The following is a 14,081-nucleotide window of genomic DNA, read 5'->3' on the forward strand; positions in this document are numbered from 1 at the left end:
GCAGATGCATGTTTGAATAATTTCAGGTCTCAAAGTGAGGTGAGCAGTTAAAAACAAAATTATTGTTTCGTTGTTTTCAGATTGGCACCTGGATTGTAAAACTTCAAAATAGGTCCCAGAGAGGACAATACAGCTAGAGTTACAGTGGAGAAGCAGTCCTCTTAAAAAAAAAAGTGTGTACATGCTTTTATAAATTTTAGCTAGAAAATTTCCTCATTTTCAGAGGGAACTTCCAGTCCTGCAAACATCAATCATGGTTGAGACTATTTAAAAAAGAAGAAGAAAAAAAGAAAGATACAAAGACTCTAAATGTAACATGTTTTTTGTTCCAAAATGTATTTTGCCTCTAAAGAGAGTGCCCGTTCCCTTGCATTGCCCTTAGTTTCTTTCTCTAATTAGGTATAAATGCCAAGGCTTCTTCATTAGGGTCTTTAGTTTTATTTAGAATCCATAAAGATACAGGACCAAAAAAAAAAAATGGGTACAATACTAGGTACTGTTTTGAAGAGAGGGGTTAGGGGACAGCATAAAGAAGAAATACAGAGAGAACAACAAAATAGAGCCCTGATCTTGCCCTGATGAATGAGCTGCCTGCAGGGAGGCTGCTCCGTAAAGACAGAATCACGGATCTTTTCTGTGACATTCACTATCTCTAGGCGGACTGGCAAGCACAGCAGACGAGACAGCGATGCCTCACTGGTGATTTCCTCCTTGTTAGGATGTTTGGAAGAGGAAGACTTTGAAATCTTAAGGCAGAGCCAAGGCAGCTGTATCAGGGTGAGACCGGGTAATGCTCGCGGTCAAGTGCCAAAGGACAGGAAATATGTAAAAAATCTAACACAGGTGACAAAGCCAGGCTCAGATGTCCTGTTGCCGCCTTAATAAAGAGGGATCGGTACTGATGCAAGGCACTTTCTTTGCATTTTGCCAGAGCAAGTCATTTTGTATAAATAGTGGGATGAGTAATGTGCACAGGGAATGGGCTGCAGATAGTTGGAAAGGCAAAATAATTCCAGTGCTGATCTTGAAGCAAGTGTTGGCTACTAGAAATTTCAACACCAGTTGAAGAGTTTCAACGTCAATGAGATCCAAACCCCATCTCAATTACTGACATGCAGGATAATTCTTGAATGGATCAAATTGGTTGGGCCTCAGTTCCTTCTAATATGCCATTTAAATGGCTTAGCAACCTATAATGAGACAAGAGTCGGGGGAAATGTGTTTATAATCAGAACTAAAAAATGCCCAACTGATTTGGTGAATTCTCCCAATTGTACAGGAGTATGTGAGGATATGTTTCAGGGCTCCACGTGGTTATGCGTATAAACCATTATTTTAAACGGGAACTGAAAAATTCAATCTCACTTTTTCTGTTGCGTAGCCTCAGTGTAAGAGCAGTGAGTTGAATGCTTCTGAAAGTCACATGTGCCTCCATTTGCAATTGGATACACTATGTTTTTGAAATTCTGGATAGTCTTGAATAGCAACATCTGTAATCACGTCAACAGACATGATCATTTTATGATTGGAGAAAACTAAAGCAACAAAGGCATTGCCGCTTGAAATCTAACCCAGTGATAGAAAGCTGCATTGTCAGAGGGAAGAAAGACTAATCTGCACTCACGTACCAGTAGCAACACTTACATCCTGCTCTGCCTTTGCTTCGTTTTTTAAAGGCACGACCGAACTTCTGTTTCAGATGAAAGAACATAAAGATGTTGGGCAGTGAAGTTTTCAAACCCATATAATTTTCAGTCTATATTAGTGATTATATAAGCCATTGATTTTTAACTAGAAGTCAGGTTAGTAGCAAGGCTTCTAATTATAATGAATTGCTAATATTCCATCTGGTTTTAAAAGCCCCAAAATAACATAGATCTATTTAATGGAAAGGTAGAAAGTAATGGAGAAAAAGATTATATGACACTATTGCATTCTGGATTCATAAGTTTTGGAAAGTTGTTTGTTTACAGCTCAAGATCTCAAATAACAGGAGCAGTACTTTCAGTTAGCTTCTACTGTTACTTATAAATGAGTCAATAAATAAATGGAAATCTCTGCATAGAGATGAAATGAACCAGCAAGATACCAAAGAGTACAATGTTTAAAAAAAAAAAACACCCAAACACCACAGATAAGATTTATTGGTCCGGATATGTCCTTTTTGGATAAAAACACAGTATGATGAGTAGTTAGGTCTTATAAAGGGAATAGATTACTTTCTGGCAGGTTTCTTCACGAAAACTAAAAATGCCATAAATAAGTACTGCAATACACTATTAGTACGATTGTGAAACGTGAACATTCCAGTTTTGAAGATAGTACTGAACAATTCTGAGATTGATGGTATTTAGGAACAGGGTGAAGATGGTATGATATTCAACAAGGATGGACAAAATGTCTATTTGCCAAATTTGTTAAATAAAAATGGTAGGAAAATAGATCAATAAATGACAATCCTGTGTTTAATTATTACAGTGGCCCATGAATTTATGAGGTCTTCCCAACTCCTCTCCTTATTTTTTTTATAAAGGTTTTATTTATTTATTTGTCAGAGAGAGAGAGAGAGAAAGCATGCACAAGCCAGGGGAGTGGCAGGCAGAGAGAGAGGAAGAGGCAGACTCCCCACCGAGCAAGGAGCCTGATGTGGGACTTGGGTCCTGGGATCAAGACCTGAGCTGAAGGCAGATGCTTAACCAACTGAGCCACCCAGGCGTCCCTTAACTCCTTACTGTGAGTTTTAATACTAGAAATCAGCTCCATCTAAAACGTTATTAGTCAACTTTCCTCCTTCTGACAGATTCATTACATGATCTACTGATCCCACCATCTGTCCACACACTGGAATATATATTCCTTTATTTCACCTGGTCCACCATAATTACTATGATTGGCACCTTCCATCTTGTACCTCTTTAGGAAAAAAAAAAAACTACAAAAGTAGTTAAACAAAACCCAACTCAGGATGATATGCCATATTATTAGCAAAATGATAATATAAATATTCTGGCTAATAGCAATGGTTAATAAATTCTCATCCATCCATGGATTTTCTTTCATTGTTCTTTAAAATGGGTGTATGATGTATAACACATTTTCTTTTATACTTTCAAATAATATAGCCAATTGATTTAGACTTACAAAAAATATTTCTCGAAGCCCTGAAACTTAGTAATATGATCCATGAGGTACATAAAAAGAGTTAGAGGTAACAAAATCACGAAATGCCAAGCTGTATGGGTCATTAAAAGGACTAAACTAAGGTTGAGAGGTAAAGTNATAAAGAGGGATCGGTACTGATGCAAGGCACTTTCTTTGCATTTTGCCAGAGCAAGTCATTTTGTATAAATAGTGGGATGAGTAATGTGCACAGGGAATGGGCTGCAGATAGTTGGAAAGGCAAAATAATTCCAGTGCTGATCTTGAAGCAAGTGTTGGCTACTAGAAATTTCAACACCAGTTGAAGAGTTTCAACGTCAATGAGATCCAAACCCCATCTCAATTACTGACATGCAGGATAATTCTTGAATGGATCAAATTGGTTGGGCCTCAGTTCCTTCTAATATGCCATTTAAATGGCTTAGCAACCTATAATGAGACAAGAGTCGGGGGAAATGTGTTTATAATCAGAACTAAAAAATGCCCAANCGAAGCCCTGAAACTTAGTAATATGATCCATGAGGTACATAAAAAGAGTTAGAGGTAACAAAATCACGAAATGCCAAGCTGTATGGGTCATTAAAAGGACTAAACTAAGGTTGAGAGGTAAAGTGTCTTGCTGTCCAAAGCTTTATAAAGAAGTGTTGGAGTGAAATTCTTGATAAAGAGATATGAGAAAAGACTCTATTTGTGTCAAAGGCATCACTAAGACTTTGTCATTTTCTTGTGATAAAAGAAATGTGTTCACTTCCAATTCATCCCGAACTACTTACCATGGGTGACTGGTAATGGCTGGTTAGCTTTCTAATCAATATTTTAGTCTTAATTGACCAGAGAGTCCTGGCATGAGGGATGTTGTCTGCATTGAGTTTCATTCAAAGTCATGCGATACCAAGTGTTTATTGTTGAAGAAATGCTCAAAGTAAACTAAATAAGAAATTTCAGTGTGGCACAAAACCTAAGAATCTACATTAGGAAATGAAATCTAGGTATAACTGATCTTAAAAGTAAGCAAAGGCTTTAATTAAATGAGCTCTAAATGTCAAAAAGATGACTAAAACAAAGAATTACTGAAGAAATGCATCATTAAGTAAGTGGCTAGCAATATTCAAAATGTTGCAGGACTTCCCAAGGTATAATACGTGGGCATGATGCTTTTAGGCTTAAAAGCCCTTTATAATGAATGTGTCAATCCTATAGCCCTCTGGGCACTTACACGTACTTTCCCTGGTTATAATGCAGTTAATAAGGCATTTGGCTCTGTAGAGTACATAGGCATTGTACTCTACCCCCATTTAATGATAATATCGATGGTATTTTTAAGTTCTTGATATTTTGAAGCATTCTCTTAAGTCCCCCATTTATAATATCAGAATTTCTGCTTTCATTATTTAGCCAGCAACATTCATTGACTCTCATGCCACCAGTGAAAACACTAAGAAATCATAGCATAACAGAATGCTGGATGGGACTTTTTCTTTACCCTAGAAATCCAAGTAAGACCCAAAGCTCCAAGGTCCAAAAAGAGTTGCCCCCAAGCTGCCTTTGATTTACATTCATAAGAGTCAGTGAGCTATCTTGAAGGCCAACCAAGATGCTCCAGAAGCACCCCACTTTAAATATGGATGCCCCCACCTCACCCTAACCATAACCTCTCATAACGTAGGGAACAAATTGTTGGNCTCTATTTGTGTCAAAGGCATCACTAAGACTTTGTCATTTTCTTGTGATAAAAGAAATGTGTTCACTGGGGCACCTGGGTGGCACAGCGGTTAAGCGTCTGCCTTCGGCTCAGGGCGTGATCCCAGCGTTCTGGGATCGAGCCCCACATCAGGCTTCTCTGATGGGAGCCTGCTTCTTCCTCTCCCACTCCTCCTGCTTGTGTTCCCTCTCTCACTGGCTGTCTCTCTCTNCTATTTGTGTCAAAGGCATCACTAAGACTTTGTCATTTTCTTGTGATAAAAGAAATGTGTTCACTTCCAATTCATCCCGAACTACTTACCATGGGTGACTGGTAATGGCTGGTTAGCTTTCTAATCAATATTTTAGTCTTAATTGACCAGAGAGTCCTGGCATGAGGGATGTTGTCTGCATTGAGTTTCATTCAAAGTCATGCGATACCAAGTGTTTATTGTTGAAGAAATGCTCAAAGTAAACTAAATAAGAAATTTCAGTGTGGCACAAAACCTAAGAATCTACATTAGGAAATGAAATCTAGGTATAACTGATCTTAAAAGTAAGCAAAGGCTTTAATTAAATGAGCTCTAAATGTCAAAAAGATGACTAAAACAAAGAATTACTGAAGAAATGCATCATTAAGTAAGTGGCTAGCAATATTCAAAATGTTGCAGGACTTCCCAAGGTATAATACGTGGGCATGATGCTTTTAGGCTTAAAAGCCCTTTATAATGAATGTGTCAATCCTATAGCCCTCTGGGCACTTACACGTACTTTCCCTGGTTATAATGCAGTTAATAAGGCATTTGGCTCTGTAGAGTACATAGGCATTGTACTCTACCCCCATTTAATGATAATATCGATGGTATTTTTAAGTTCTTGATATTTTGAAGCATTCTCTTAAGTCCCCCATTTATAATATCAGAATTTCTGCTTTCATTATTTAGCCAGCAACATTCATTGACTCTCATGCCACCAGTGAAAACACTAAGAAATCATAGCATAACAGAATGCTGGATGGGACTTTTTCTTTACCCTAGAAATCCAAGTAAGACCCAAAGCTCCAAGGTCCAAAAAGAGTTGCCCCCAAGCTGCCTTTGATTTACATTCATAAGAGTCAGTGAGCTATCTTGAAGGCCAACCAAGATGCTCCAGAAGCACCCCACTTTAAATATGGATGCCCCCACCTCACCCTAACCATAACCTCTCATAATGTAGGGAACAAATTGTTGGGGAGGCCATCCATCCGAGGCTCACCAGCCTCCAGAGAAAAGCAATATTCACGGTCGAGGCTACTGGCTCCCCTCATCAGAATGAGGGTTTGCCAATGAAACCACTTGTAGACACTCCTGGTATCTGCACAAAAAGATGTTCTGGGTGGATGTTTGCTGAGCAACAGATCCCGCAGATACACCTGGAGCTACCACTGGAGAGATGGATGGTGAGATGGTGTTTTAGACTCTCTTGATGTATGTCCCACCCAACATGTGTGAGGTGTACGTCAACTGAATGCTTATTGCTAGAGATTTCTAAGGGCTGGAGGCTTGCTGGAGGAGCCTGAACAAATGGGATAAAAATGATAATAGCAGGGGCGCCTGGGTGGCTCAGTAGGTTAAGTGGCTGCCTTCGGCTCAGGTCACAATCTCAGGGTCCTGGGATCGAGCCCCACATGGGGCTCCCTGCTAAGCAGGGAACTTGCTTCTCCCTCCCCTCCCCGCTTGTACTCTCTCTATCTCTCTCTCTCTCTTCCAAATAAATAAATAAAATCTTTTTTGAAAAATGGTAATAACAGAATCTCTCATCTGGTTCAGAGTAAAAAGTTAGGGCAATGATTATGGTTATGTTTAGGGATAGCGGGTGGCTTCCAGGACCTTGGAGATGAGGGAAAGGATTTAGTAGTTCAAATGCCTTCACTTTTATGTCAAAAAAAAAAAAAATAGAAGTTAGATAATAGGCCGGAACCATAGGCTTTTCCAGCAGCCTCTGAGTTATGCAATAAGTCCAAGTCATATCTCTCCTGGTCAAAGAGTTTGGATTGGAGATTTTGATCAATAGCAAGGAAGGACGGATATCATGGCTGCTGTTTTCTAACGGGTTCCTCATCAAAGAAGATGTGAGGTTAAAGCTGAACTCAATTCAAGGAAATCACACATACTACTGATTTGGAAACTCCGTCAGCCAAGATCACTAGCAGATGGAACCAGACTGAATCAGAGTGAAAAAAAAAAGATATTTCCCCACCACTAACAAGCCTCCAGTTAGATAAGATGAACTTAGTCTCACCTATTGCTCCTCCCTGCCCCCAGTCACCTGTAGAGAGAAGGAAGTAAGATGTCCAAAGAGAGAACACCAACCCTGGACACACACTCCTGCTCCAATCCCTGCCCACAAGCCCTCCCTCACACTTCAGTTAGCCAAAATAACAGTGCTATGCTACACTGGAAAAGTGAGGGGTAGAGCTTTGAATAGGATACAAGATTGCATTCCAAATGCTGCTGGATTCGTTTTGGTAGCCAAAAATAATCAGAGAGCTGTGGAATTGGTACTCAACTTTTCTAAAGGACAGGAAAAGAAGAAGTAAACAAGGTTTTATTTATACCACTCTAAATCAAAATTATTTAGTAAACCATTTTTAATAACAAGAAAGGAAGAAATTTGGCTGCTGTTTTATATCAGTTTAAGGATCTCAAAATTATGTTGTTTCTTCTCTCAAAACAGTGGGCCATCTAAAGCCTGAGTAGTTTCTTAGTCTAGTTTCATTTTTCATTTTACATCATGTAGCCAAAAGCCAATGTTTCCTAATTTGCTCCCTACAATGAGGCTGGCAAAAATACCAAGTAACTATTGTTTGCAAAGAGGTGCTTTCCAATTGAGGTATTTAACAATCCTGACAGGCCCCACGTAATGAAACTTTTGTTCTTCCAAGATACGCTGAACTTGTTCAAAAAGAAACGAAGATGCTGAAACTGAATTTTATTTTTAATTTTACTCTACTGCAAGAAAGGGACACTAGCTCAGAGCTGCTAGTCAAATACTGACCGACCGGTACTTCTTAGGTAGTGTTCACATGCTGTCACCAAAACTGGAATGAAACCAGGTGGAGAACTTTAAGGGAGGAAGCTTTCCTTAGCTGAGGTCAGTTTGTTCAGCTGTGACAATGGTAGAGGCCAAGTGGTTTCTCCCACTAATATGTGGTAATAAAGCCTGTCTTCTCCTGCACTCCTCTGACAATGTAAGTTAGCCCACAACACATCCTGTCCATTTAGAAAGGAATGTATACTCTATTATTGGTTGCAAAGTGTTAGGACTATAAGCTGAATACAAAAAGCAAATTACAGACACCCAAGTCAGTCCCAGGTCTTCCAGGTTTTCAGATCTAAACAACATCAATTCCAGAAATTAACCTTTTTAAAATTCCAGTCCTTAAAAACGCTCAAGAGTTTTCAATCAGGACTCCAAGAACAACTTAACCCCACATGATAAAATGTTCTCTTCTACAGGGGCGCATGGGTGGCACAGCGGTTAAGCGTCTGCCTTCAGCTCAGGGCGTGATCCCGGCATTATGGGATCGAGCCCCACATCAGGCTCCTCTGCTGTGAGCCGGCTTCTTCCTCTCCCACTCCCCCTGCTTGTGTTCCCTCTCTCACTGGCTGTCTCTATCTCATAAATAAATAAAAAATCTTAAAAAAAAAATGTTCTCTCTATAGTCACCTGAAATGTGAGTTTATTGCTTATTCACTTGGATTTCAAGACCAGAACATTCTTATTTTCCTTTTAACCCTTCTCTGACTCCAAATGGCATCACCCTTTTCCAAACTCCCTGATTCCAAAAGTTAACTTGATATTTTCTTTTGGTTTCTATTGGCTACCCACCCACTCACACCCCCCACTCCCCCACACACCGTACCACCCACTGCTTCTTTCCTATCTCATTTCTTTTCAATCAGCACTTTGCCTCATGCCTTCTCTCTACATCACATATTCATATTTTCTGGCCTTTAGTCATTTTATATTTGATTTCAGTTCACCTGCACTCCCCCACTGGGAGACAGTATAGAATAATGTTGGATGAAAAATCCTTGCATCAGTGAGCATGGAGTGGGATATGGGTCCTAAACATCTGTCAGGTAGGATATTTCTTGAATTATAACTTTAGGGCTCAAAGCATTAAGCCACTCCAGCTGCAATAACCAACTTCATTGTATGAATATAAAATAAACTAGAAATTAGAAATTCAAAATATCTTCTATACTCCAGGAAGCAGCTTGCCCACTGACAAGAGCTAGAAGTCCCTAAAGAAGTTTTTATAAGTGGTAATGAATAATTTAGTTTAGAACTATTCCTATTACCCATTTTTTAGAAGGTTGAAGAGTTCTTGAAATACACCTTCCTTTCCCTGAATGCCACTGATGCCAAATTATAAAGCTATTTAAAAACTTCAGGTGCATTCTTTGATATTCTTCCCAACACCCCCACCCATAAATTACCACTTCTTCTGGCTACCCCACCCTTGGAAAACCAGATACGTGGAAGGACAAAAACACAATCCAGAACTCTTTCTGAAAGTGGGCATCCAGTTAAATAATATATTCATTCATAAGTATCCCAACAAAATCTTGCCTTAAAGACATATATTTAGAATGTTGGCAGCTTAAGTTATGACGAGTTTTAAATATCCCTCCTATGATGTCTGTCTTTTCTTTTCCAAATCTAATAGTCTACACAACTAATAGACAATTACCCTCTCTCCAACTAAGACAACATTTCATGAAGTTACTTTCAAAACCGCATTGACCATGCTGGACTAGGAAAAGGAGCAGGCTCCTGAATTTGCTGTCCATTATGCTAGGACCCCTCTGCAGTAAAATTCTAGATATGCCAGAAAGAATAAAGTTATTAGAGATTATGTAATACCACAAAATATAAAGGGAGCTGTAACCAACAGAGGACATTTTTTATTTATTTATTTTTTGTTTTCTAAATGGGGTGGGGAGGAGTAGGGGGAGAGGGACAGACAGAATCTTAAGCAGGCTCCATGCCCAGCTCAAAGCCCGACACAGGGCTTGATCTCACAACCCTGATATTGTGATCTGAGCTGAAATCAAGGGGCAGATGCTTAACCCACTGAACCACCCAGGTGCTCCACCAACAGGGAACATTTTAAATAAATACCAGAAATATAGGAAATGGAGGTTGATTGGTTGAAAGACAAAAATAAGTGGAGGACTCATAACCCAAAATATACGGCTAGGGTGCTTCAAAGAACACCAGTTTGCCCAAAGGAAACTCCATGAAGATATAACAGCCAGATACAGTAATTGAATTTTATATAATTTAAATGATATGAAAACACTGTGCTGAAAATAGTAGATGTGCAGGATCACCGACCACCTGTGTTACAGAACCAGGATAAGACATCCACTCCATTCAACTGGCATCTACCTCTAGCAGAGAGCTCTCCTTAAAGAAACTGAACAAACAAATGGGAATACTAAGACCTCTAGTGTGTATGTATGCTGGCCATCCTCAGGAGAAAAAAACCCTCTTCACCTGCCAACAGATATGTCCCACCCTCCTCTCACCTGCACCGAATTCCTGGTCTGACTTCTTCAGATCAGAGACTCAGGGGGGGGAAAGTCAATCATCTTTCACAGCAGCAGAGGAAACCCATTCCAATTATCAAGGAATTTCTTAAACCAACTATCACCAAACAGCAGGAAGGGAAAGAGAGAACAGAACATAAACAAACTGAAAAGTCTCTGATCTTGGAGGAAACAGAGGTATTCCACAGAATGAAAAAGAACTTTAGGGGTGCCTGGGTGGCTCAGTTGGCTAAGTGTCTGACCCTTGATTTTGACTCAGGCGGTGATCTCAGGGTCTTGAGATCAAGCCCCACCTTGGGCTCCACGCTCAGCTCAGAGTCTGCTTGTCCCTCTCCCTTTGTCCTTCCCCCTCTCATGCACCCTCTCTCTCTAAAATAAATGGAGATAAAATCTTTAAAAAAGGAACTTTTAAAAACTTAAATAATATATTTATAGAGGTTCAAGAAGAAAATCTATCCATAAATATAAAATAAGATGCCATTAAAAGAGAATACCAGGGTTCAAAACTGTCACTGTTAAAGATAATAGTATAATTGTTGAAATTAAAAGTTGGAAAGAGTGGAAGATAAAATTGAAAGCATGTGGAGCATATAATGCAAAAAGACAAATATGAGAAAAAATGTAAGAGAAATAAAGGATCATCCCACAGGGTATATGATGTTTGTTTGGTTAGCAGAATTCCAAAAAGAAAAATCAGAGAAGATTGAGGGGTAGTATAATACCTAATAATTAGTACAAAGAAATGATCCAGTGCTGAGGACCTGAGTCTTGACACTGAAAGGGCCTCCTGAGTCTCCTGTACAAGGAATGACAGACGACACCAAAGCACCTCCAGTTTCTTCCAAGTCATTTCTTATTAGCAGTATTGGGTATTAGAAAAAAACAAGTAATTCCTTCAAAATTCTGATGGAAAATAGTTTTCTCTCAATGCTTCCAGATCCAACCAAACCATCAACTAAGTACAAGCCAGAATATAGCTCTTTTTTGGACATTTACTGAGATAGTTTTCTTCCCTTGTACACTGGCATGGGAATTTATTTGAAGATGTATCCCAAAAACATAGGAAGTAAACTATATAAGAGGAAAACATGAAACTCATGAGATGATATTCCATCCCAGAAGGTGAATTCAGGGGAGAGCAGTTACCCAGCACTCTTAGAAAGTAACCAGTAAAGCTGGGCACAGAGGGACAGAGAGGTCCAGAAGGGAAATCTCCAAGGTAGTTGAAGGAAGACCCATACGGATAATGGAGAGAGAGGGAAGGAAGGAGGGAAGAAGACAGAAAGAGAGAGAGAACAATGACAAATGTGCAAGAGAAAACAAGAAGAAGGGTGATTGGAAAATCAGGACAAATATTTTTTTATGTCTAAATATCAAGCACATAAAAATGGCATTTGAATGTTAAGCAAAACACTGAGTATAAGAAAAGAGGACCCATCTGACCTTGATGCCAGTGACATTCTGCTTTGGGTGGCCCGAGTTTACGGCATCAGATGTTTTAGAGGAGGAAATGGAGTCTTAGCCCTGACTTTAAATAATGTTTACACAGTCCTAATAATGTAAATGTTTACCCAGTTTCTACTTCTGGAGTCAATCTAGGGACAAAGAAAGAGAAGAACAGGATGGAATGTCAGTGTTAACAACTTAATGATGTCAAAGTGACAGTCTGGCTCCAAAAACAATGGGTTGTATACATGAGACGAAAGAGCGTAACGAAGTGTGTATGTTTTGAAATATTTTTCTTATGAAGCAGAAAGTTGAGATTTATGTCGTAAGATATACGTCTAAAGGTGGGAGTCAGAAATAGAGGCTTAAGTATATCTTTCCACGGTCACAAAATTTACCAGAAGGAAAACCAGAATCTCAACACGATACCATAAAAACAAGCACAAGGAGAAGAGGAGAGAGTGAAGGGTGGCAAAAGTGAACCAAGTCATTACCTTTCTTATCATAATGTGTAAATAACTTGATAAATGAAGGATTCCAGATATAAAAATAATATTTGGAGTTGTCACCAGAAAAACAAGATCAAAAACAAAGGACTGATAGACAACAAAAAGAGATGGCCTCTCAACACTGGGTCCAAGACTTGGAGTGGTGCCAACAGGTATTTTTACTCTCCATTTCAAGCAGTTTGCTAAAATGAATACTTCAAAATAAATTTAAAAGTCAAACTTAAAACACCGCTTTAAGTTTAAATGGCCCTGCTACCAAACAACCACAGAAAACAACCTGGGAACTAAATTCATAATTCTGGGTTCAGCCAACGATGCTGTTCAGTGCACTAACACCAAAAAGTAATTACTGGTTTAATAAATAAACCATGCCATCATAAATACTACTATAGTTACTGGCAGAATATTAAACTCGTTATCATTGCCAGACATAAGAAGCAGATTCACTGATTTCAGCTGGAAAAGAGAACTCTGTAACACACAGCCTTAGGGTTTATCGTGATCAAGAGAAGGCTTTGCAAGTAGCCAAGGGAGTCTGAGCACAGACCGAGGGGCTGTAAGAAAAGGAAGCAATGATTTCAGAAAGCCACATACTCATCATGAATACATTCTGACGTCAGATGTAAATGTGCCTTTTCTTAGGAGCTAAGGATCGCCCCACCTCTCACATGGTCAGTGATGAGGCTGTACCATCAGGACTGGCATTTGTTTGTAATCTTAACTACCTGAATCTTCAGATGTGTGTTCCAACTCTGTTTTCACCTTGCCTTTTTTTTCTACAAAGTAAGTCTTTAAGTGTGCTGTGACCCGAAATCCCTCAGGATAACTAGAACTCCATTTCTTTCATTTTCTTTCTTTTTTCTTCCTTCTGTTTTGTTTTGTTTTGTTTAATTAGACACTCACAAAACACAGTGCACTTTTTTTTTTTTTTTTAACAGGCTTCTTTTTTTTTTTTTAACTGTTTTACTGGCTGGCCCAGAGACCACATGTATTGTCTGAAGCTATTGATTGTCCTGGCTGTTAAGGCGTGGAATTGGCACTTCCCGTGCAGAGGTTCCCTGATGAATTCTGACTCGATTAGGCCAGGAGAGCATAACATGACTCACTGTCTTCTGTCAGCCCTATTGAATTCCAAGCTGTCTCAGAACCAGCTTACTCGTTATCCTCTTAAATTCTCTGGGTTTTTTTTTCTCTCAGTTGGCTCTGAGCTACCATAGACTGTGAAGGTAGACGACAGAGCCTTTAGGGAGTGAAACCAAATCGGCCACTTGACCCATGAATCTTGTTTTCAAAGCTGAGAAAAGAAAGAAAAATATTAACCAAACCACCATAACTGAATAATCAAATATCAATGTGGGACTCTGAAACATTATATTTATTTAAATACGCACACCGGATTTTTTTTTTTTTACTGATACTTTTACATTTTTGACTACGTTACTCTTACATTTATGAGGCACCTTCAAAGACCATTCTATGTCCTAAGGCATTAATGTGAATTTTACTCTCTTTTCTTCTATATTATATATATAATTATATATATTATATATAATAATATATAAATTCTGTCTCTCTTACCCTTTTTAGCCCTCCATCCCCAGGCCTCCACCCACTCTTCTCCTAGGGTGGTTAGTAACAAGAAACATGACGGAGGTCAATGGAGGCAGCCATTGTACAGTAGAAGCAG

General features: G+C 39.1%; 1 protein-coding gene across 1 annotated transcript in view; it reads right to left on the reverse strand.

The window, feature by feature from the left end:
- Positions 1-14,081, reverse strand: part of GRM8 (glutamate metabotropic receptor 8) — a 720,057-nt gene that overhangs the window by 103,363 nt on the left and 602,613 nt on the right. The gene's annotated exons all lie outside the window — the stretch shown is intronic.

Source organism: Ailuropoda melanoleuca, chromosome 1 (genome assembly GCF_002007445.2).
Source record: "Ailuropoda melanoleuca isolate Jingjing chromosome 1, ASM200744v2, whole genome shotgun sequence".
Taxonomy (NCBI): Eukaryota; Metazoa; Chordata; class Mammalia; order Carnivora; family Ursidae; genus Ailuropoda; species Ailuropoda melanoleuca.